This window comes from Diabrotica undecimpunctata, chromosome 1 (assembly GCF_040954645.1).
Source record: "Diabrotica undecimpunctata isolate CICGRU chromosome 1, icDiaUnde3, whole genome shotgun sequence".
Classification (NCBI taxonomy): Eukaryota; Metazoa; Arthropoda; class Insecta; order Coleoptera; family Chrysomelidae; genus Diabrotica; species Diabrotica undecimpunctata.
Genome location: NC_092803.1, coordinates 9,348,936 through 9,372,421, shown reverse-complemented (window position 1 = coordinate 9,372,421; position 23,486 = coordinate 9,348,936). Strand labels below are relative to the sequence as shown.

Genomic DNA, 23,486 nt, shown 5'->3' with positions numbered 1-23,486 from the left:
TTATTTTTTTTATTAAGGTTGCAGCTTCAAGGTTATGACAAATCACGAAGTCGTAATCTATCTACATATTTTACTTTACTTAGTTTAGTTTAATCCACAACTAGTCTACATTTCATTTTTACGGCTTTAATTATTTAACCATCTAACTCTTCATTTCCTATATAACCATTGGTCCTTTGAGCCGGAGAATAATTTGTTCTTTATTTTAATATATTATTTGCATTAATATAAGGTGCTTCTAAATTTTTTGTTTTAGTTTAACTAATTTACATATTGAAGTTGATCATATTACATAATTGTGCAATTCATTTCCTACATAAACACTTAGTATACGCTTTGTTAGTTGTTTTGGCTCCCTTATTTATGCTGTTACCAGTCGTAATGCTTAACGAAACGACCTTAAGCTTAACGAATGCTTTTCTCGGACTTCTTCTCTGTCCTTTCCTTTAAGACTTTCATGAATAACGACTTGTGTGCCTTATCATATCTAAAAAGGTTACGTTTTTTTTGCGAAATATATTATAATTGTGTGGAACAGATGTACCAAAAGAAGAAGCAGATCACAAATTAGTTTACAAATTATAATAAATGCATTTATTGATGGGAAAAAAACACAAATACGCAAAGTCTACATAACTTGTACAGGTCTCTACATGTATTGCAGCACTATAATGTACTTCTATTTACAATTATTGTTTTTCCATAAGCAATATTTATCCGGGCTAATAATTTGTTGTCAAAATAGGAATAACTAAAATTTTGTATCGAAATTATTCCTATCATTTAAATCAATTCCGCTTGTGCGGCTTTTCAGAGTGGAACGATAATGGCAATATTGTTGTTTATGTTCGTTTGAATATTAATGAGTAATTTTGGTAATGGTATAGTAGAAGCTGAAATTCATATCCAAATTGTAGACATTGTATATTAATGTTTTGTTAGGTAGTCATAAAAATCTATTTACTTTTGGTAATTGTTGTGAACTTAAAATAATTGGAATCTATTTAGGTTGTATTACTATTACATTACAGTAAGATTAAAGAATAATCTTAGTTGCCGTAAACGGAAAATAAAAGATATACTTAAATGAATAAAAGCTCGTTTGTATGGCGTTCATTAAAGGCGGGTCCAGATGAGTGTATTATAACGTGTAATGTAAGATGACGTGTAATTTATCATCAATAGTAACGTGTATCACGAATCGTGTAACGAATCTTGCAATCTTGGTTTCCACTCATTGCAACGAACATGCCGAATAGGGAGGTCCTAATAGCAGGTGCTGCTTTTATTTGTAGGTATTTATTAACTGAAGACCAGAAGAAACGTTCGGTAAAGACCTAGTTTACTTGTGGAACTAAAATCTCAGCAAATAAGTGGCCAATATAAAAACCCGGATGTTGCCTACTGTTTTTGAATATTTATTAACAAAGATTGTATCTTAAATATCAAGACAAGATACTGTCATGAGCTCTGCAATTTCACCGCAAGATACACCGCAATACACTTTGTTTTGACTCTTTGTTTTTACTTTTCCTTTTTCCCTTCGATGTGAGGCAAGCAAACTGATTATTTTGTTCTTGTGTTCTTCTACATCTCTTTCAAAATGAAAAGCGATATCACTCCAAGCCTCGTTTTTCAGATTTTTCCTTAGAAGTAATTCTCGTTTTTTAGATCCCAAATACCGCGGTGTTCTTTGATATAAACTAATAAGTTCAAGTGATTGTTCGTCACTCCACATCATGAACGTACACATGATAAAATTGTCACGAACACCGTCCAAACGAGTACTGCGACCACTGCGAGCGCCTTTGTGTTCACGTTTTTTAACGACAGCCGATGGACCACGGCCAGCGCCACCGCGAGCGTTAAGGCGGGTACACATTTGCGAGCAGAACTGTTCGCGAACCGTTTGTGAACGCTATATTCGTTAATGTGTACGGCAGAAAAAACCGCTTGCGTACTGTTTCATCGTGACTCGTCGCGAACCAAATTGTTGCGGTTTATTTCACGACTTCAAAGGAAGCTCGGCTTTCAGTTTGGACGGCGCTTACTAGACGCAGCGAACATTTTTATTGTGTCATCAAATCGACATTGTGTGAATGACGTGTTCCTTCCTAGAGAGACGTGAGAAAACAGTAAACTGATTATTGTCATGGACGTATAAATAAAGATAAAATCTTTATTTATACGTCGATGATTACTGTACAGAATTTTATTTTTGTTAAACAAGCAAAAACAGGAACATAAATCAGTACCCAAATTATAAATAAAATGAATCATTTTGCACATGTGTGTTCGTTGTTGGTTTGTCGCTTTCCATGGATCGAGATAAGTATGCGATTAGTACGATGTAGAATATTTTTCAAGGATCTGTACGCGTACTGTACGTATACCGTTCGGCTCGCATATGTGTACCCACCTTTACATGTAATGCTCGTAGTGCCGTCCAAACGCAGAATTCGTATTAGATTACACGATATATAACACTACGCGTTCCACGCGTGTTGACCCGGCTTTAGGTATTTATATTAGTCAATTTATTTCAATACCTGATAACATGTACTGAAGAAAATGTTGTAAAATCTGCTAAAGATATTATAATTCTTCGAAACATGCGAGAAACATTTTTAATCAAGGACTACAAGTTGCACAAAAAAACCTCAATTAAGGATTATTTTAAACTATGTTGTTAACTTTTTAATTAGTTAAATGTGAGATCTTTTAGAGTTATAAAAAACTTTAAGAAGAGTTATCTTTATAGTTATAAGTAAGTATAATACGTGTTAGGGATATGTAAAAATCTCTTATTTTTTACTTGATTGTATTTCCATTGTTCATCTGTTATAATTTCCGTAAGTATACGTTATAGTACAAACTAATGAAATATTCATGGTAATTTCCCTAATAACATAGTAAACGTTTCTATCAATATTTAAAATTATATATACATCAGATTATTTTTATCGGTGTCGGTAAGTGGAAGTAATTTATAAAATAAATAATTTTGATAAATTGTAAGCGGTTCTGGGAAATATATGGAAAGATATGTACATTATTTTGAAAGTATGAGTAGGTAAGCGATATGTAACGGCGAATTCTGAACAAAAGATTCGGCGCGAATAAAAGGGAAAATATTTTTCCGGTGTAAAATTTTTGGACAAAAAAAAATTGACTATTTCAATCAGAAACTCGTGGGAAGGTGAGTTATACCGATGAAAACGCAGTTTGTTTTTTTACTAATTGAAGCTGTTTCTCAAAAAGTGCAGAAATGTTAACCAATCTTGTTAAAACAAAATTGTATCACCGTAATTTAAAACTTCCACATGGTAGTGGAATTTTGTACAGAGGTCTCTTGGTGATAAAAGGTATAATTGTACAGTATGGTCGCGTTAATCCTAACGGAACCGGGGAAACATGGCAAAAATTTTACCATCTTCACTAGGAAGTTCATCGGCGGATGGATGACCAGAGCAGTTGTCCAGCAGCAACACTGCCTCCTGAGGGAGGTTCACACGTGCGGACTGGCGAATTGGCAAACTGTTTCTCGGAAAAAGTCCAGAAGAAAAGTCACGATTGGAAATCATGAATCAATGTCTAATGAAAATTTATTGAAACTAATACAGAACCATTTTCCCGAGGCTATGAGTAGCCCTCAGAAGTCAAAGTTTCCAGACCAGTATTCATCCTTTAAAGTGAGTATTTATAACCAACATTTTGAGAAAGCTATGGCCCCTAGCATATGGCCCCAAGGTGCATATGTGCGACGTTTTTTAGTGAAGAAGATGCCTTTACTTCAAATAGTATAAATCAATCTCAAAAGTTGACGGTTTGTCACTTAAATTTTAGAAGTTTGAGGTACAAAATTCAATATTTGGAGGAAATGACGGTGTCTCTAAATTACCCAGAAGTATTTTGTGTTAGTGTTAGTAAACAAATTTTAAATTTGTTCTTGGACTCTTATGTATTAAGCGATTTCTTTCATCGTGCAGACTCAGATGAGGGAGGGGTTGCAATATTTGTAAATGTAAGTTGTGCTTTTACTATTAAAAACTGTTCGCTTGCTAAGATTGATAAAATATTTGAGTATGCCTTGATTGATTTGGAATATCAAAATAACATTATAACTGTTGGCTGTTTTTACAGATCATCAAAAGATACACAAACTTTTATAAATAAAATGGACGAAATGTTATCAGAAATATGTATTAAACAAAAATAATATTATTTTCATCTGTGGTGACTTCACTATAAATTTTGATCCAAAGGTGCAAAGTATAGATGCATTAAGATTAAAAAATGTGTTTACCTCTTATGGTTTAAATCAATTTATTTTTGAATATACTAGAATACATAATGACTCTAAAACTGTGATTGATAATATTTTCTGCAATGTAAATATTAAGTTTTTATCTTGTTCTGTTGTATATACCGATGTGAGTGATCACTTTTTACAGAAAGTTGAATACAACTTGAATGCTACTTTTTCGGGGGATAATATTGTTTATACACGTGATTTTAATAGCACTCTTAATATTAATTATTTTAATCAATTGCTCTCTAGGGAATCTCGGTGCTTTCTAGACCTAAATACCCAAGTAAATCTGTGGATGGCCCTCATGATATAACAGAATCTTTCAGTCAACATTTTTCAAATTCCATAAAAAATTTAATTAGTCAAACTTCACCTGACTATAATCTTAAGAATCTCTCTTCGCCTATACACTCCCTTTTTCTTTATCCTGTTAGTGATGAAGAAATAAAAAGTATAATTAAAGATATCTCAAAAAAATCCTCGGCTAGACTGGATGAGATCCCGTATTCTATGTTAACACATGTATCGCATAACATATATAAACAATTAACATTTCTAGTAAACCTTTCATTTCAGGAAGGGATTTTTCCTTAAATTCTAAATACTGCTTTAGTTGTGCCTATACATAAAAAAGGTGACAAATCAAAATTTAACAACTATCGAGGCCTATCACTTTTATCTGTGTTCTCAAAAATATATGAAAAGGCATTTCACACACGTCTTTCGTATATTAACAAGCACAACATTATAGAAAAGTCTCAATTTGGTTTCCCTGAAGGTATAAGGTGCAAGATGTACTACTAGCGCTGTGCAATCATATTTTATCGAACTTTGATAAGGGTAATAAAGTTATCTGTTTGTTTTTTGACTTAGCACAAGCTTTTGAAACTGTAAATCATCCAATAATGCTGTAAAAACTTTATCATAGTGGTGTTAAAGGAATTGCGTTAAAGTGGATCCACACCTTTTTATCGAAAAGGTTTCAAAAAATTAAGCTGAATGTGAATGGGAATATAATATTTTCTTCAGAAGAAAGTGTCCTCTCCGGAGTTCCACAGGGAAGCATCGTTGGCCCTCTTTTATTTTTGATTTTCGTCAATGATTTAAATCAACTGATAAACGATAGCTCAACATGTTTGGTTCGGAAACCATTAGATAATTTTTCTGATGTAATATGTGTTCGAAAACGTTGAACAGCAATCAGGCTGTTATGTCACTCAATTTGCTGACGATACCACAGTTGCACTAAATTCCAATAATTTTTTTCATGTAGTACAAAAAGCAAACTGTCTTGTAAAAAGTATGACTCATTACTGTTTAAATAATGCCCTAATCTTAAATGGATCAAAGACCAATATGGGTAACCTTTTCAGCTTCTACTATGCAGATGAGTCCATTAGTAAAACTTGACAATCGGTCAGTGGTAAATAGCCACTCCACTAAGTTGTTAGGTGTTTACCTGGATTCTAATTTGTCTTGGAGCTCTCACGTTAATTATGTAGTGGGAAGGTTATCTGTGCACTGTTATGTTCTATGGCAACTTAGGAATTTTGTCTCCCTAGATATCTTAAAACTTTACTATTTTGCTCATGTATAGTCAATTTTGCAACATTGCTTGGTTTATTGGGGAAATTGCTTGCGAATTAATGAGGTGCTTGTTCTTCAAAAAAAAATTATTCGTACCATGATGTTTAGAAGGCGCTTGGATTCCCGTAGACCAGTTTTTAAACAATTAAATATTTTAACTGTAATTTCGCTGTATATTTTCAGTTGTGTTGTTTATGTAAAGTCACATAGATACAGTTTTATTTGCAGAAATGTTGTTTCCTTAATGAGTGGCTACAATTTTCGTTACAGCAATGATTTGGTGACCCCTGTTGATCACTTGACCGTCGTGGGCAAGGGTCCTTACCCAACATGCGTTCGTTTGTATGGTAAATTACCTAATTATGTTAAAGAGTCAGATATTTATGTATTTAAGAGAACAGTTAAGGGCTTACTTCAGGTAAACACTTTCTATTCGTTAGAAGAATACTTGCAGGCATCTTTTTAACAATTTATATGTTTTTGTGTATATTTTATATGTACTTATAGTTTTTACTGATCATATATTGTATTTGACGCATTTCAATACTTGTAAAAGTCAGATAAAATAAAGAATATTGATTGATTGATATATATATATATATATATATATATACATATATAGATTTCAAAAGCGACAGACAAAAATGTACCTGCAAAGTACAGGCTATATTAAATATGAATTAGATGTTAAAGATATACACCGGTTACTTATTTCATTTTAATTTGATTGATTGTTTAATCATTTATAAGATTTAAAATATAAAAAGAATCCTACAATATGGAATAGGAATTCGGAATGTCATTAAATTGAATAATATCAATAAATTGAAAAATGTAATAAACTTTTAATGTTACATGTAAATTCTATTGTGTAGATATTTTAATGGAAATGAATAATGCATCGGTATTTTTATATGTACAGTCATTTTTCTGAAAAATAAAAGTATACATAAAGTAAGTAGAAAATATATCGCCGTGGAAAAACAATATTTAAAAGCAGTTTTTTCAAATTTAATGGTATAATAATAATAATAAATTTAATTGTAAATGTAGGAGCGATTAAAATTATACTTTAGAAAAGAAGGCATAATATATATGTCGCAGGCAATAGGTGTAACACGTCATTCCGTGAAAAGCTTAGTCATTACACGTATTGCCGGCAAACGTTGTATTACTTTCATTATTACTTTGTTTGACTGAAAATTGCAAATGTTTATTATTATATAAATATGGATATTAACAAGGGTGTATTTTATGAAAAAGTAAACCAATATTATCAAGTAAACAAAGACGCCAAAAAGCCGTGGAATTATGATGAAATGGCCGAGGTAAGAACAACTTAATATAGCTCTAAATATAAAAAATGCGCAGCCGTTCATTCCTATACACTACCGCACAAGTAGTAAATAAAGTAGTATGCAAGTGCTTCAGTTAGTTCGTAAAGATTTCTCAGAAACTACTTACCTATCATTTTGTTTATTTTGGGTTGCACGGGAAATTTTTTTCGCCAAGCAAACCAGTGGCAAAAAAACCCGAAGGCAGTATCACTTATTATCGCTGTATGATACAATGGAGGTGTTTTCTGTTTTGGCTGTTTTTGTCTCCAGATTGACTGGACTAATAACTCTGCAATTTATTTAATAAATGACTAAACATACAACCCTCAGACGCTGTAACTTTCAATCATTCGGACTGTAACACCGTTTGCCTAAGCGTAGACGGCAGTCCGAGAATGGTGCATAATTTCTGTCAAACAAAGTAACGACGATTGTAATACAGCGTTTGCCGGCAATACGTGCATTGACTAGGCTGTTCACGGAATGACGTGTTACACCGATTGCCTACGACATTATATAAAACAAACACGTTTTAAAATAGTCAGAAAAAATATTGTGTAGTATAAACTGTTGCTTTAGTTCCCGACCTAAATACAAGATTTAAAAGGATATTTTGTTTTGTATTATAAATTGCAGATGTAAATTAATTGGTAATGTATCTTATAAACAAATTAAAGAATATGTCATTGTTTATTTTATAAATGATATTTTAATGTATAAACATTATCGCACATTCATTTCCCTACCACATTTTATTCCAGTCGGAAATATATTTTTTCTTCAAACGTCAAATAATGATGACATTACTTATCTAACTTGATCCTGTCAAAGTTTGATGTCTCCGCCGGCAGCAGTTTTTTTTTCCATTTCTTTACGGCGGAGGGAAAAATGTTGTCATGGCAACAATATGAAACATGTCACAAAGCAACAATACAAATGTCATTAACAACAATTAAACATCATTTTTATTTATAGTAATAATAAAAGTACAATTAGTTAATGAGGCATTTTCAAAATTGAAACCGTGCAAAAATGTTCCCAACTCTTGATACGCATTGGTAATTGTTGATGATACTGATGGTCGAGAACAACTTTCAGCAATCATTCCCGATGTTGGCGAATCATGAGGGTTTAAAATTTTTTGAGCATTATCGTTCTTATTTCTTATTGAATCCTCTATATATCCTTCGGCAACCGTGCTTGATTTCCAGCCCCATGTCGTTTGAGGCATTCTAGATTTCCGCCTCCATCAATTAAAAGTGTTGCTGAAGTTCGTCGTAAAGAGTGACCCGTGTATGCGCTTGCATCTTTTAAATTTAAATAACTAGCTACTTTTTGGGCTACTGCGCTGATCGAATGTATTCCCATGACGCTTCGGTAACACTTTCCATTTTGGTACTTGATAAAAAATCGGTTTTCTGTGAAATTTTCAGGCCGCAGTGATGCATACTTTTTATACAGTTTAATGTAGTTTTGACCAATTATCGTAAAAGATCTAATTTGTCGTGTTTTACTGTCTGGGATTTTGATAATTATTAAATTTTCTTTATCCTCAATATCCACAGTCTTCATTTTTACCATTTCGTCGCATCGACAGGCGCCGGTAACCCCAATTAACAAAACAATCTGAAATATTTTTATAATTTAGTAGAGTATACTACATGCTTTGCAATATAATTTTTTTTACCTTTAATACTAAATACAACTTATCTGGCGCTTCAAACAAAAATTTATCAAACTCGTCTTTAGTGAAAACTTTAGACTTCTTTGCAGTATATCCTTCGCTTGTTTTTTTCAGAAAGGCACGTAACTTTAAAAATTTGCTTATATCCACATTTTTTCTAATAACTAACTCGGATTTTATCATAGAGTATCGTGACCACATTGTAGAAGATTTCCATTTATTTTCATTTTCCATTATATTAAAATATGCCAGTAAAACGTCTTCGGTAACTTGCCGTACTCCTCTTGTATCGCACCACTCTTGGAAGTGCTTGTACGCTAACCGATACTTTATTCCGGACTTGGAGGGCCCCAAACGTGCTACTGTATCATTAGCCGCGGACTCAATTTCGTTTAGGTTTTCCATTTTCGCACTAAATTTGCGCTTGCGGTTGCAACAACAATAAGCTGTCTTTAATAATTACAAACAACTGTCAAACAACTGTAACCAGGGAGACGCAAATCCCACCGACGACTTAATTATTTTAATTTCTAACATCTAGACGACTTTGATAGTTGTCACAGTTAATTTCGAGTAAAAATAACGTATGAATTGTACTATTTATGGTTGAAAATTGCTACGTTTTAAGAAAAAATAGTATACTTTATTCGGCAAAGAAGCGACTTTTCTTGACTTGCCCTCTATTACGCGCCTCACTTCGTTCGGCGCGTAATATCGGGCGCGTCAAGAAAAGTCATGCTTCTCCGCCTCATAAAGTAATATACTATTGTTGTCATGTACCTTCAAAAACATGTCAAGGTTAGCTCTGGTCACGAAAATATTGATAAGAAAGTATAATCAGAATAATATATTTTATTTCCTGTAAATTTGGTACGTGAGATTTACCATCATCTATCAAAATTTTTTATCCCGTTTATCTAAACAGCACGTGCCTAAAGCGGCCCACAGACAACCAACTTGGTTGTCAAACAAGGTGAGTGCGTTTACCACAACTACACAGAAAGTCAAAAGTAGACAAAGGTGGTCAAATATTGATTTCTAAAGAGAACTGTTCCAATTTTAATGTAATAAAAGAATACGCGTTGGTCCACCTATGCAATTGGAAAACAATTTTACAGTAATACTCTTAAACTTTACCAATATCTCGTGGTATACAGGGTGTTTCAAAAAGGTATGTCATAAATTAAATCACGCATTCCGGGGACAAAAATAAATTGATTAAATCCAACTGACCTTTTTATTTTGTTCATACATATTCAATCCAACTGACCCATGGCTATCCAAGCTGTGTTATTTTTCAGATATTTTTGCGAAGTTAAGCGATCTCAACTTACTTTTATTGTCAATGATATACGTTAAAACAAAAAAATCTGTTTTCTGTAAATCTGTATAAAGCGTATTTTCAAGAATAACATAAACTACTGCGTCTGCAATTGGAAGAAGTCTGTCATTTTTGACTGCTTTAAATTGTCCAGTATTCTATCTATCATATTTTCTAAAGATGTGAAACAGTTTTATGATTCTTCATTTGCGTTTTTTCTTTGGATAAAGTTTCTGACAACCTTTAAAACACTTTCCACATCTTGTCTATTAGGACCTATATTATTAGGTGTGAATGGTCAACCCCCTACAATAACACTTGTGAATCATAAATTGTAAATTTCCGACTAAGAATCATAAATTGTAAGAAGTTTATTGCGGACGGCAGTTAAAAAGGGTATTTATTTATTTATAGCTACGGTCGGGCCAAAACGTAAAAAAACACGTTTTTCAATCTTATTTTCTCTCGTTATAAGCAAATTTACCTCGCTATAGAGGGTTATAGTTCAATAGAAATTTCACGTTACATCTAATGTACCTCGTTATAAGCGAAAACTCGTAATAACCGTGTTCGTTATAGAGGGAGTATACTGTATATTTGATTGTTGATTGTGTTTGATATTTGAAGTTTGGAAAGTCTCTTCAAGGAAAAATTTGCGATATATTTACTTCAAATGATAAAATTGAAAGTGTTAATAAAAAGATCAACATTTTGAAAAGTAGGGTCGAAAAAAATTCGTTCGAAATATTTTCCAGTGTCGACAATTTTGTAATCGATAAAATTCATTGTAAAACTTTTATTGCAAAAATTATTGTAGATCACTTAAAAGCGCTAGAAATACAGTTCCGTACATATTTTATATTAAATATTGATTTCCAAAAAATAGTTTGGATTCTGAAGGCGTTTTGGATCGGCTTAAGTGAGATTGATCATCTGCCATTTAAAGGCTCAAGAGGAATTTGCTGAGCTTTCGAGTGACTCAAACTTAAAACTATAATTTCAAAAAAAGCCCTTGACTTCATTCTGGATCGGAACTAGAACTGAATTTCCCACAATCGCTGATATGGCGTTAAATGTACTTCTGCCATTCAACACCACATATTTATGTGAAGTTACTTTCTCATCTTTAACACATGTTAAATCCCAATATCATTCAGCGCTAAAAAATGTTGAAGAGGTCTTACGTCCAGCAGTTTCAAACATTCCACCAAGATTTGATATGCAATAAAAAACAAACACATCCATCTCATTAAATTTGTTACTTATATTTTAATTTAATACTTACCAGGCATAACCAGGCATAACCAACCGCCTAACACATAAGCTCGATTTCTATCAACCTATCGAACAGGCTGGATTCAGAAAACATTTTAGTACCATAGACCACTTGCACACCGTAAGAACACTGATAGAAAAATGCACCGAGTATAATGTTCCAATTCATATGGCGTTCGTCGATTTCCATAAAGCATTCGATTCCATCGAATTATGGGCAGTGCTTGAATCTCTAGAAAATGCACGTATAGATTCAAGATACACTAACATAATTAAAAACATATATGAAAATGCCACCATGCAGATAAAGCTGGTCGAAAGCACAAAAACTAATCCCATAAGACTACAACGGGGAGTAAGACAAGGAGACACCATCTCTCCCAAACTATTTACCCTTGCTCTAGAAGACATTTTTAAGAAACTAGAATGGAACAATAAGGGTATCAACGTCGACGGATCATACTTAAACTACTTGCGATTCGCAGATGACATAGTTTTAATAGCCGATAATATCCAAGAACTAAATGATATGTTACAACAATTAAATGCAGTTTCAGGAGCGGTAGGCTTAAAAATGAACTACAGCAAAACAAAAATACTGAGCCGAGACCAGACAAATATAACAATACAAAATCATACCATAGAAAATGTTGAACATTATGTATATCTAGGTCATGTTATCAAACTAGGAAAACCAAATCAAGATGCTGAAATTAAAAGAAGAACACAACTGGCATGGGGCGCTTTCGGCAAATTAGCATATATCTTGAAAAACACCTCCATTCCTGTAAACTTAAAGAAAAAGGTGTATAACACATGCATACTACCAGTTTGTACTTACGGCTTGGAGACAGTACCCCTTACCAAAAAATCTGCTAAAAAATTAGAAACAACGCAAAGAGCAATGGAACGAATCATGCTTGGAATATCACTAAGAGACAAGATTAGAAACACCGAGATAAGACGTAGAACGAAGATTAGGGATATTGTGGAAGAAATTGCAAAAATGAAATGGCGCTGGGCAGGTCACGTAGCCCGATATAATGACAACAGGTGGACACGGAGAATTCTAGAATGGAGACCAAGGACGACAACAAGAAGCACGGGAAGACCTCAAAAAAGATGGGTAGATGACATAAGAACAGTGGCAGGCAAACAGTGGATTAGATTGGCGCAAGATAGAGAAAGATGGAAGCAATTGGGAGAGACCTACATTCAGGAGTGGATGGAAAATGGTTGACAAAGAAGAGGACTTACCAGGCAACTTCTTGAATATATTCGAGCGAATTAAGACGATCAGAATCCACTTTTATTTTTAAAACTATAATAAATACAATTTTATAATTTTTTGTGCAATTTTTAATTTTAGATTTTTGTATGTTTCAAAACGAATTCTAAATGTTACCTAATAAATAAATCATCAAAAAATATTAATTTCTTTTTCTTTTATATCTGTATGGGGCCGTCAAGAAACTCGCAATCATAAATGGGGTCGTGAATAACAAAAGTTTAAGAAGTTATAAGAATATTTTACTCAAGGCATGGACGGGACGTGATATTGTACAGATACCTTTCAACCGCGCGTAGAGTCGTTCAACACAATGTCCTGGTTTAACAAATTGACAACCAGCTCAAGTTTAGCGACTCGACTACACAAAGAAGGCTAAAGGAAATATAATTACAATATATAGTAGCTAGATTAACATTAACAGGGTCTAGAAACGTGTGCATTCAAAGGTGAAAGTGATCCATTGTGAACAAATTGATGTGTTGTATTGAAATGTGCCTCATTAGAGAGTCAAGATGTTGACGTACGTGAGAAAAACAATTCCGATTGTTTGAATTGCTGAATAGTTGTAGCTGACTTTAGTACAACATTATTGCTTTTTAAATTAATTACTTTTCATTTACTATTTCAACTATACTCGAAAAAACAGTAAGATAATAAAAGAATAAAAAAAACAAAATAAAAATATATCCAAACAATAGTATATTACTTTATGAGACGGAGAAGCATGACTTTTCTTGACGCGCCCGATATTACGCGCCTCACTTCGTTCGGCGCGTAATAGAGGGCAAGTCAAGAAAAGTCGCTTCTTTGCCGAATAAAGTATACTATTTTTTCTTCAAACGTAGCAATTTTCAACCATAAATAGTACAATTCATACGCTATTTTTACTCGAAATTAACTGTGACAACTATCAAAGTCGTCTAGATGTTAGAAATTAAAACAATTAAGTCGTCGGTGGGATTTGCTTCTCCCTGGTTACAGTTGTTTGACAGTTGTTTGCAATTATTAAAGACAGCTTATTGTTGTTGCAACCGCAAGCGCAAATTTAGTGCGAAAATGGAAAACCTAAACGAAATTGAGTCCGCGGCTAATGATGCAGTAGCACGTTTGGGGCCCTCCAAGTCCGGAATAAAGTATCGGTTAGCGTACAAGCACTTCCAAGAGTGGTGCGATACAAGAGGAGTACGGCAAGTTACCGAAGACGTTTTACTGGCATATTTTAATATAATGGAAAATGAAAATAAATGGAAATCTTCTACAATGTGGTCACGATACTCTATGATAAAATCCGAGTTAGTTATTAGAAAAAATGTGGATATAAGCAAATTTTTAAAGTTACGTGCCTTTCTGAAAAAAAAACAAGCGAAGGATATACTGCAAAGAAGTCTAAAGTTTTCACTAAAGACGAGTTTGATAAATTTTTGTTTGAAGCGCCAGATAAGTTGTATTTAGGATTAAAGGTAAAAAAAATTATATTGCAAAGCATGTAGTATACTCTACTAAATTATAAAAATATTTCAGATTGTTTTGTTAATTGGGGTTACCGGCGCCTGTCGATGCGACGAAATGGTAAAAATGAAGACTGTGGACATTGAGGCTAAAGAAAATGTAATAATTATCAAAATCCCAGACAGTAAAACACGACAAATTAGATCTTTTACGATAATTGGTCAAAACTACATTAAACTGTATAAAAAGTATGCATCACTGCGGCCTGAAAATTTCACAGAAAACCGATTTTTTATCAAGTACCAAAATGGAAAGTGTTACCGAAGCGTCATGGGAATACATTCAATCAGCGCAGTAGCCCAAAAAGTAGCTAGTTATTTAAATTTAAACGATGCAAGTGCATACACGGGTCACTCTTTACGACGAACTTCGGCAACACTTTTAATTGATGGAGGCGGAAATCTAGAATGCCTCAAACGACATGGGGGCTGGAAATCAAGCACGGTTGCCGAAGGATATATAGAAGATTCAATAAGAAATAAGAACGATAATGCTCAAAAAATTTTAAACCCTCATGATTCGCCAACATCGGGAATGATTGCTGAAAGTTGTTCTCGACCATCAGTATCATCAACAATTACCAATGCGTATCAAGAGTCGGGAACATTTTTGCACGGTTTCAATTTTGAAAATGCCTCATTAACTAATTGTACTTTTAATATTACTATAAATAAAAATGATGTTTAATTGTTGTTAATGACATTTGTATTGTTGCTTTGTGACATGTTTCATATTGTTGCCATGACAACATTTTTCCCTCCGCCATAAAGAAATGGGAAAAAAACTGCTGCCGGCGGAGACATCAAACTTTGACAGGATCAAGTTAGATAAGTAATGTCATCATTATTTGACGTTTGAAGAAAAAATTTATGTATCCATAAAAGTATTAGGTATATGTAGTACTAACATTCTGATAACAAGAAAATTTTGACTATGAATCTGCAATCAATATTAATTAAAATTCAGTCGACTTTAAAAACAAACAAAAACAAGTCTGGCTAATTGGCTCTGCCAAATCCATTATTAAAAAAAAACCGTCTTATGAGTTTGTATCTTTCCCGGATCTCTGATGAAGCAGGGAATATGCAGAAATAACGTTTTAAGATCCTAATGATACCGATTTATACACAGAATGTTTGACGATTGTACTGTTACGCCATAATAATGGCATTTCAATTTATCATAGCGATAGTAAAGCTTTTGCTGAAGTGTAAACTTTACATTCTTCGAATAGCTCAAAAGGATTCTAAGAAATCTTGGCCGAGGAATATCAGAGATTGGACTAACCTCAGTTTTGAACAGATATTTCACGGTGCAAAAGATAGGGAAGCGCTTAAAGAAGTGATTGCCTAACTTCGTTAGAAGACAGCACAGTAAGAAAAAGTTACCTCTCAGGGCATAAGGTTCCCTGTATTCGAGCTGGGAAAGTGTACGTTCCCTTAAAAAAATGTATCTTAATAATTATAATGTTCGTTACTCAAATTATGTAATTATTAAACTCAACTATGTTTGTATAGTTCTTCGCCACCACAGCAGGTGGCACCTCTGTATGCTAACCATTAACGTGGGAGAGTATTTTGGAGACATTAGTTGAACCTTTCGTATTTTTAATTGGTATCAAATCCGAGATGACTGATGAGGTGGGGACTATACCGAAATAACTGTTATCACTATTGATACCGATTCAAACGCGAAAGTTTTGACTAATTTGTGCTCCAATATGGCTCCATATATGGCTTTTATTTCATCAGAGCAGTAGCAAGTTTTTGTTGAAAGCTACTAATTGCAATATGTGCTCGATATCTGCCTTTTATTTGAAGTTCATATATATATATATATATATATATATATATATATATATATATATATATATATATATATATAACTGTTTTGGATGGGTTGGAGTCAATAATAGGGCTATTGGTTAACTATTTTTTTATTCTCGAGCTTTCAATTGTGTTTACAATTATTATCAAGAGCTAAAAAAGACAAAATACTTACAAGGTTGAACTAAAAAGAAAAAACAATTTTTGTTAACTTACCAAATAAAAATTAGTTTGGTAAGTAAAAATCACTGCTTACATGTTCAAAATATTTAATATAAAAATGTTTTGATCTAACAAATGTTTCTCCGAAAATTTCTATAATTTTGAAAACATTTTTTTTAATATAAAAATAATTGAATTTATAAATAAGTTCAAATAGCAACCAATTACAAATAGCCTCAATGTCATAAATGCCAACATAAAATTTTTATTTTTGACAATTATATTGCCAAAAGTAAAACTTCGTTTAAACATTCTTTTTTGTTTAGTAACAAATTTTTTTTTGATATATATATATATATATATATATATATATATATATATATATATATATATATATATATATATATATATATATGTATGTATATGTATTATAGCAATATTTGTTTCATATAGTACATAATTTCATATGGGTAGGTACATTATCTGAGTATAATTTGATTCTAGATGTTCAACTAGTCGGTGTATAGCGTGTACTTGATATCGCTTTATCAATGTATAATTTAATTTGGCGTAACTGCATTTCTCAACGGAAGCAATTTCGACTAACATTTGATTTGAATTAGAATGCCAATTACATTGTATATAGCTATAATGGAATATTAATAACATTTTAAGCGAGCGTTGGGACACAAACTCATAAGAATAACATGTTGCTATGCTGAAAATATTAATTTATTCGTTGTAATTGTTGTCTATAATATTTTTGCAATCGGGACTGTATAATCAATCAAAATTTTTACGAAATTGACAGCGCGGGCAGATCAAACAAAATATGTATTTTAATAGAATCTACCACTAAGAAGGATATTTCCGCTGTTAGGAAAATGAAAATTATTAAGTTCTCGGGAAGAACCGCGTTGAGAATTTGAAAAGTAGACGTTTCTCGACTGAGGTCTCAATCTACCTACTCCGTCACTCGACACTGAGGATACGAGATAGTGCCCTTTTGGCAATGCTGTGATGTTTGTTTTTTCTCTTAAAATTCATCGGTGTCAAATCCCCTTACATTATACGTGATACAAACGTATCACGCTCTTCAATCCACTTTCATTTAAGGTCATAAAAGCGTTAAAAATGAGCAGAATTAACCTTAAATTTTCTCGAAAACTATACGAAAATCTGGGAAAAAATCGATGCTTTGTTCTCTCTAACACTTATGGTGACTTAATGACGTTTTTTCCCACATCTGGGTAACTTGGACTTCTTGCGCTAGAACTGTGACGAATTCGTCACTTCAATAATCCTTTCATCACTTTTAAATAAAATCTTAAATCAAGATCCATTAAATATCTCTTAATAACTTTTAATTTCTAAGTTGGTATTAAGCAGCGATTCCAAGCGGCAGTTTTGGAAAACTATATACATGCTTTTCCGCCTCGTGAGGACTCTTGTTCTGACCGGGGAGATGTAATGTGGGTTTAAATCAGTAGGCGGCCCAGGGATGTGCTAGGATTTGTTTTAAGAATATTAAATTTTGTTTTTGTTTTGGGAAGAAGGGAAGTTGGAGTAATGTTTTGGTTGGTTTTTGTGTGTGTACTGTTGGGCTTATAGCCACTCTGAGCCGGTAAGTGGATCTTATTATCAGTAAAAAAAGAAAATAGTATAAAAAACCATCAGCCATTTTGATTTCTAAAATATTGTCATTTCTCCTTTGATAGTTGATATTATTATTGACAATATTATGACTGACTGACTACTACTATTATTGTTGACAATATTATTGACGAAATGTTTGTGTATTCACCAGGTAATCAAACAAAATCATAAAGCACTACAATAAAAATAAAACAGATTTTGATTTTTACTTGATTTACAATAAATCGATTACTGAAAATACTTATATACGTCTTATTTTATTATTCTTTGTTACATCGGTTATTAACCCTATGTTAATAATAATAATAATAATAATAATAATAATAATAATAAGTAGATGATACGACACCGCTTAAACTGAGGGAACAAGAAATGCGCATAAACCACCTGTCTAAGCAAGACAAAATGCGCGCCTGGATGAGTAAACCTCTGCATGGGCGACATCTTAATGAGATCAGCCAAGAATATGTCGACAATACAGCATCGAACTATTGGTTGACATCAGGAAGGATGTTTCCCGAGACTGAGGGTTTCCTACTTGCCATTCAGGATCAGGTTATTCCAACTAAAAATTACCTGAAATATATTGTTAAAGATCCTCAAGTCCAAAATGACAAATGCCGATATGGATGCCAAGCCCAAGAAACCATCCAACATCTTACCGGTGGCTGCCAGGCATTTGTCGGTACTGATTATAAAGAACGTCATGACTCAGTAGGAAAGATTATCCACCAAGAACTAGCTGACAAACTGGGACTTCTCCAAACCGACCATCTTCCTTATTATCAATACGTCCCTGATAGAATGCTTGAAAATGACAACTACAAGCTATACTGGGACCGCACTGTGCTTACAGACCAACCAATGGCCCATAATAGACCCGATCTCATACTAGTTAATAAAATTACTAGGCAAACAACACTTATCGATGTGGCGATACCCAACACCAATAATTTACGTGTTAAATACAACGAAAAGATCGCCAAGTACAGAGATCTAGAAATACAAATCAGGAGACAATGGAGAATGGAAAGTACCCAGACGATACCTATTATTCTTTCTACCACTGGAGTTATCCCGAAGAGCCTCCTAGAAAACATAAAAAAGCTGGGTCTAAATGAACATCTATATAAGATTATGCAGAAAGCTGTGTTACTTTCGACGTCCAGATGCGTACGAAAATTTTTGGGAGATACACCGACATACCAAGTCACCTAGGACTCGATAACATGGAAAGAGTCCCACCAGAGCTCAATCCTTTTGATACCGTAGGTATCTGGGATGAGTGAATTTTCCCCTTAGAAGGAGTGTGAGCCGTATGGCTAAATCTGGATAATAATAATAATAAGGTATCAAGGGGGAAGAGGACTTATGGATATAGGTGAGCAATTGGATAAACAAATTGCTAATTTAAGAACTTATTTTCAGGTACAGACCACCTTTTTTCATTTACTGTACAGACATTTTCAAACCACCTGACTAAGCAAGACAAAATGTGCGCCTGGATGAGTAAACCTCTGCATGGGCGACATCTTAATGAGATCAGCCAAGAATATGTCGACAATACAGCGTCGAACTATTGGTTGACATCAGGAAAGATGTTTCCCGAGACTGAGGGTTTCCTACTTGCCATTCAGGATCAGGTTATTCCAACTAAAAATTACCTGAAATATATTGTTAAAGATCCTCAAGTCCAAAATGACAAATGCCGATATGGATGCCAAGCCCAAGAAACCATCCAATATCTTACCGGTGGCTGCCAGGCATTTGTTGGTACTGATTATAAATAACGTCATGACTCAGTAGGAAAGATTATCCACCAAGAACTAGCTGACAAACTGGGACTTCTCCAAACCGACCATCTTCCTTATTATCAATACGTCCCTGATAGAATGCTTGAAAATGACAACTACAAGCTATAGTGGGACCGCACTGTGCTTACAGACCAACCAGTGGCCCATAATAGACCCGATCTCATACTAGTTAATAAAATTACTAGGCAAACAACACTTATTGATGTGGCGATACCCAACACCAATAATTTACGTGTTAAATACAACGAAAAGATGGCCAAGTACAGAGATCTAGAAATACAAATCAGGAGACAATGGAGAATGGAAAGTACCCAGACGATACCTATTATTCTTTCTTCCACTGGAGTCATCCCGAAGAGCCTCCTAGAAAACATAAAAAAGCTGGGTCTAAATGAACATCTATATAAGAGTGAATTTTCCCCTTAGAGGAAGTGTGAGCCGTATGGCTAAATCTGTATAATAATAATAATAATAAATAATTAATTATCTCTATGTACTTACTAAGCACCCACTTTATAAATATTTGTCACCTTTAGGTTCCCACTATCCCTTTAGATTATTTTTCAATCACGCTTGAACTTTAAGTTCCCCTCTTAGTTTGAAGCCCTCTGGCAGATATCCCAGTCCGGGTTTTTAGTGGGTCCAAAAGGGTGGCCAAAGTTCTGGAAGCGAAGATACTACCCGAGCTGACCCTCACACACCGCCCTATCATCATGGTGACGGTTCTGTTTAGGAGAATTAAAGAAATAAACCAGCCATATTCCAAATCTATTTGACAGAACGAAGTCTGTCGGGTCCGTTAGTTTATTTATAAAAGATTTTATTTATTTATGAAAAAAAGATCATTGCAGATCTATTTCTAAGTAATAACTGTATCAATGTTTTCTGGGAAATGTCAATGTTTTACCCATATACGAAGTGTAAAAATAAAGTTGTTTTTCGTCTTATTTTGCAACCCCCTGAGGAATTTATTAAAAGAAACACACCTACATTTAGTTAGAAAATATTTGTATGGGAAAAATAAAAGGGCTGGTTAGGGTTTTCCCTGAAATTATTCGAATTTTTCTTGTCGCAAAAACCATCCTTAGAATTCAAGGAACATTTTAAAAAAAGAATTGTTAAGATTGATCCATGCGTTGTTGAGTTATGCGCTTGCCAACACATTTTGCGATTCATTTTTATATTATAGATATCTTAGATTCGAAGTCTTCCTTATATGATAAACAATCTTGTTTCTTTTAATTATTGTTGTGACGTCACAAATCAGCCTTGTGCAAAGATAGCGAAAGAATATTATATTATTATACGATAAAATAATCATTACATTACATGTATTATGTAACCAAACCAGGAAACTTTTGAGAGATAAGCCATAATAAATATTAGGCAAAGCGTTATTCAAGTGAATCAAAATCTATGGTAACGTGAATTCGATTAAATATCATATTTCATAAATCAATATACGATTATATTTTACATATGAATATATATAATAAACTTGTGATGCCTGCTCCAAAGTATACATAAGTCAAACATGAAGAAGCTTACACAAAGAGATAGCGGAACACAGAGCTACTTTTATCGACGATAAAACTTATTCAACATATATTATGCCTATCATTTAAATACAGGGTATCGCGAAATTCAACCACAACAGTTTTGCGTACACAATAAAAAAATACCGTTAATATAGACTTTTTTTATTCTATTCTCAACGAATTGACAGCGTGGGTTTGGTCCAAAAACTCTTTTAAGTAGAATTAGCTCATTTCGAAAAAATAGCAACTATTTTATGTCATCTGAGTCATAAACAATGTTTTCTAACTTTTGTTAGACTACCAGACAAAAAATATATTCTCTGGTGCGTGTATAGTTTTTATTCCTTCATTTGTTGATTCCCATCTATGGGATGTAAGAGCTTGCATGCAGTCAAATAATAAGGGATTGAGACTAATAATTTGCAAGCACCAAAAACATCATAGTATATAGGAGGAACAAGATTTTCCCATAAAAAAAATCGGTTGCCTGTAAAGTCGGTTTTACGGGCGAAGATTTTACGTGACAACGTCTTTTTCTCGGTAGAATATTTATTGATATGAATATTATTAAATTGCACAATAGGAACAAGGAATTGAATGAAAATAAGAATTGCACAAATTTTAACTATAGAAATATATTTTGTTTACTAAAACATTGTACATGTAAACTTAAACTTAACTAATTGTCTAATTGCCTAATTCTCTAGTGCTGCGCGCGCAGCGGACCGATCATGTTTGAGTGGGAGAGAGACGCAAGGCATTCGCTGGTCCGGCGGGCCTCTCTCTCGTTCGGTGACTCATCGTAACAGACGTGAGCGGGCGTTACACTTTTTCATGAGTGACTCCGAGCCACAACCTAATTTAAGACGTTGTCACGTCAATAATACACAAAGGAACATGGAAATCACCTGACAATGAAACCGTTAACCAGATAAATCACATCCTAACAGATGCAAGGCATTCTTCCGACCGCATGGATGACAGAAGCTTCTTCTTCTTAGCCTTCTGTGTTTGGACATAGGCCTCTCCCAACTCCTTCCATCGGTTTCTATCCTAAGCAACATATTTCCAATTTGTTCCGGCTATTCTTTTAATATCATCAACCCATCTCTGACAGAAGCTACCAAGGTGCAAACATAGATAGTGACTACTTTCTTGTAATGACAAAAATCAGAGTATACGAGACAACTGAATGAGGAAATAGAGAGCCTGTAAGCGGAGGAAAATGTGGAGGAATTGTGGACAAAATTTAGAAATATAATAACTGAGAAGGCATCGGAAATATTGGGGAAAACGAAACCAGTTAGACAAAACGAATAGTTTGACGAGGAGTGCCAAGAAGCAACAGAAAATAAAAATAGAGCATACCTAAAGACAAATCAAGCTAAATGCACAAGAAAAGCAAAGGAGGTACCGGATTCTAAGAAGGAAAGAAAAAAGATTACATAGAAGAAAAAAAAGGCAATTTGAAGAAAATCAGTTAGAAAACATAGAATGGTTAAGAAATCAAAACGAAACTCGAAAGTTCTACAGAAATGTAAACAAAATGAGTAGAGTTTAGGCCAAGAATAGGGAGCTGAAGAAGCAGATAACACCGTAGCAGATCGAAATGATAGGAATCTGTTTAACCCAAACGAAAGACCACTTACCACTGAAGAGGTCGCCCAAACCATTAAAAAGCTTAAAAATAATAAAGCACCAGGAACCGATCAAATTTGCAATGAGCTTTACAAGAATGGTGCCGACTCCCTGTTACAAGCACTGTATAAATTTTTACTTAAAATACTTTATAGTGATGTAGATATGACAAGGGCAGTATATTTGAACTTCACCAATTTTTTCTTTTCGGTTGTGTTCTGCTTTTGCAGATCTGCTAAAAGTGTGCCGTTTAATTTGGTCTATTCTTGCTATCAGTAGATCGTTTATTCTCGTATTTCATGAGAGCAAAAATGTATTTGGAAAATTCTCAAGGACAAAAGAATTTGTCAGCTTCGGCATTGGTGCACGAAAGCTAAAGCATGGAGATACATTTTGTAAACTAGACTAAAAGATAAATCTTTCTTGGACATAAAGAATTTTTCATAGAGTTGGATTGAAATATGTATTTTATTTTTTCTTACAAAACTTCTGTTCTACTATCACCTTACTAAAAGTTGTGTTTTACGATTTTTTTT

At 33.6% G+C, this 23,486-nt stretch overlaps 1 protein-coding gene across 1 annotated transcript in view; it reads left to right on the top strand.

The window, feature by feature from the left end:
- Positions 1 to 23,486, top strand: part of LOC140444531 (fatty-acid amide hydrolase 2) — a 79,272-nt gene that overhangs the window by 12,686 nt on the left and 43,100 nt on the right. The gene's annotated exons all lie outside the window — the stretch shown is intronic.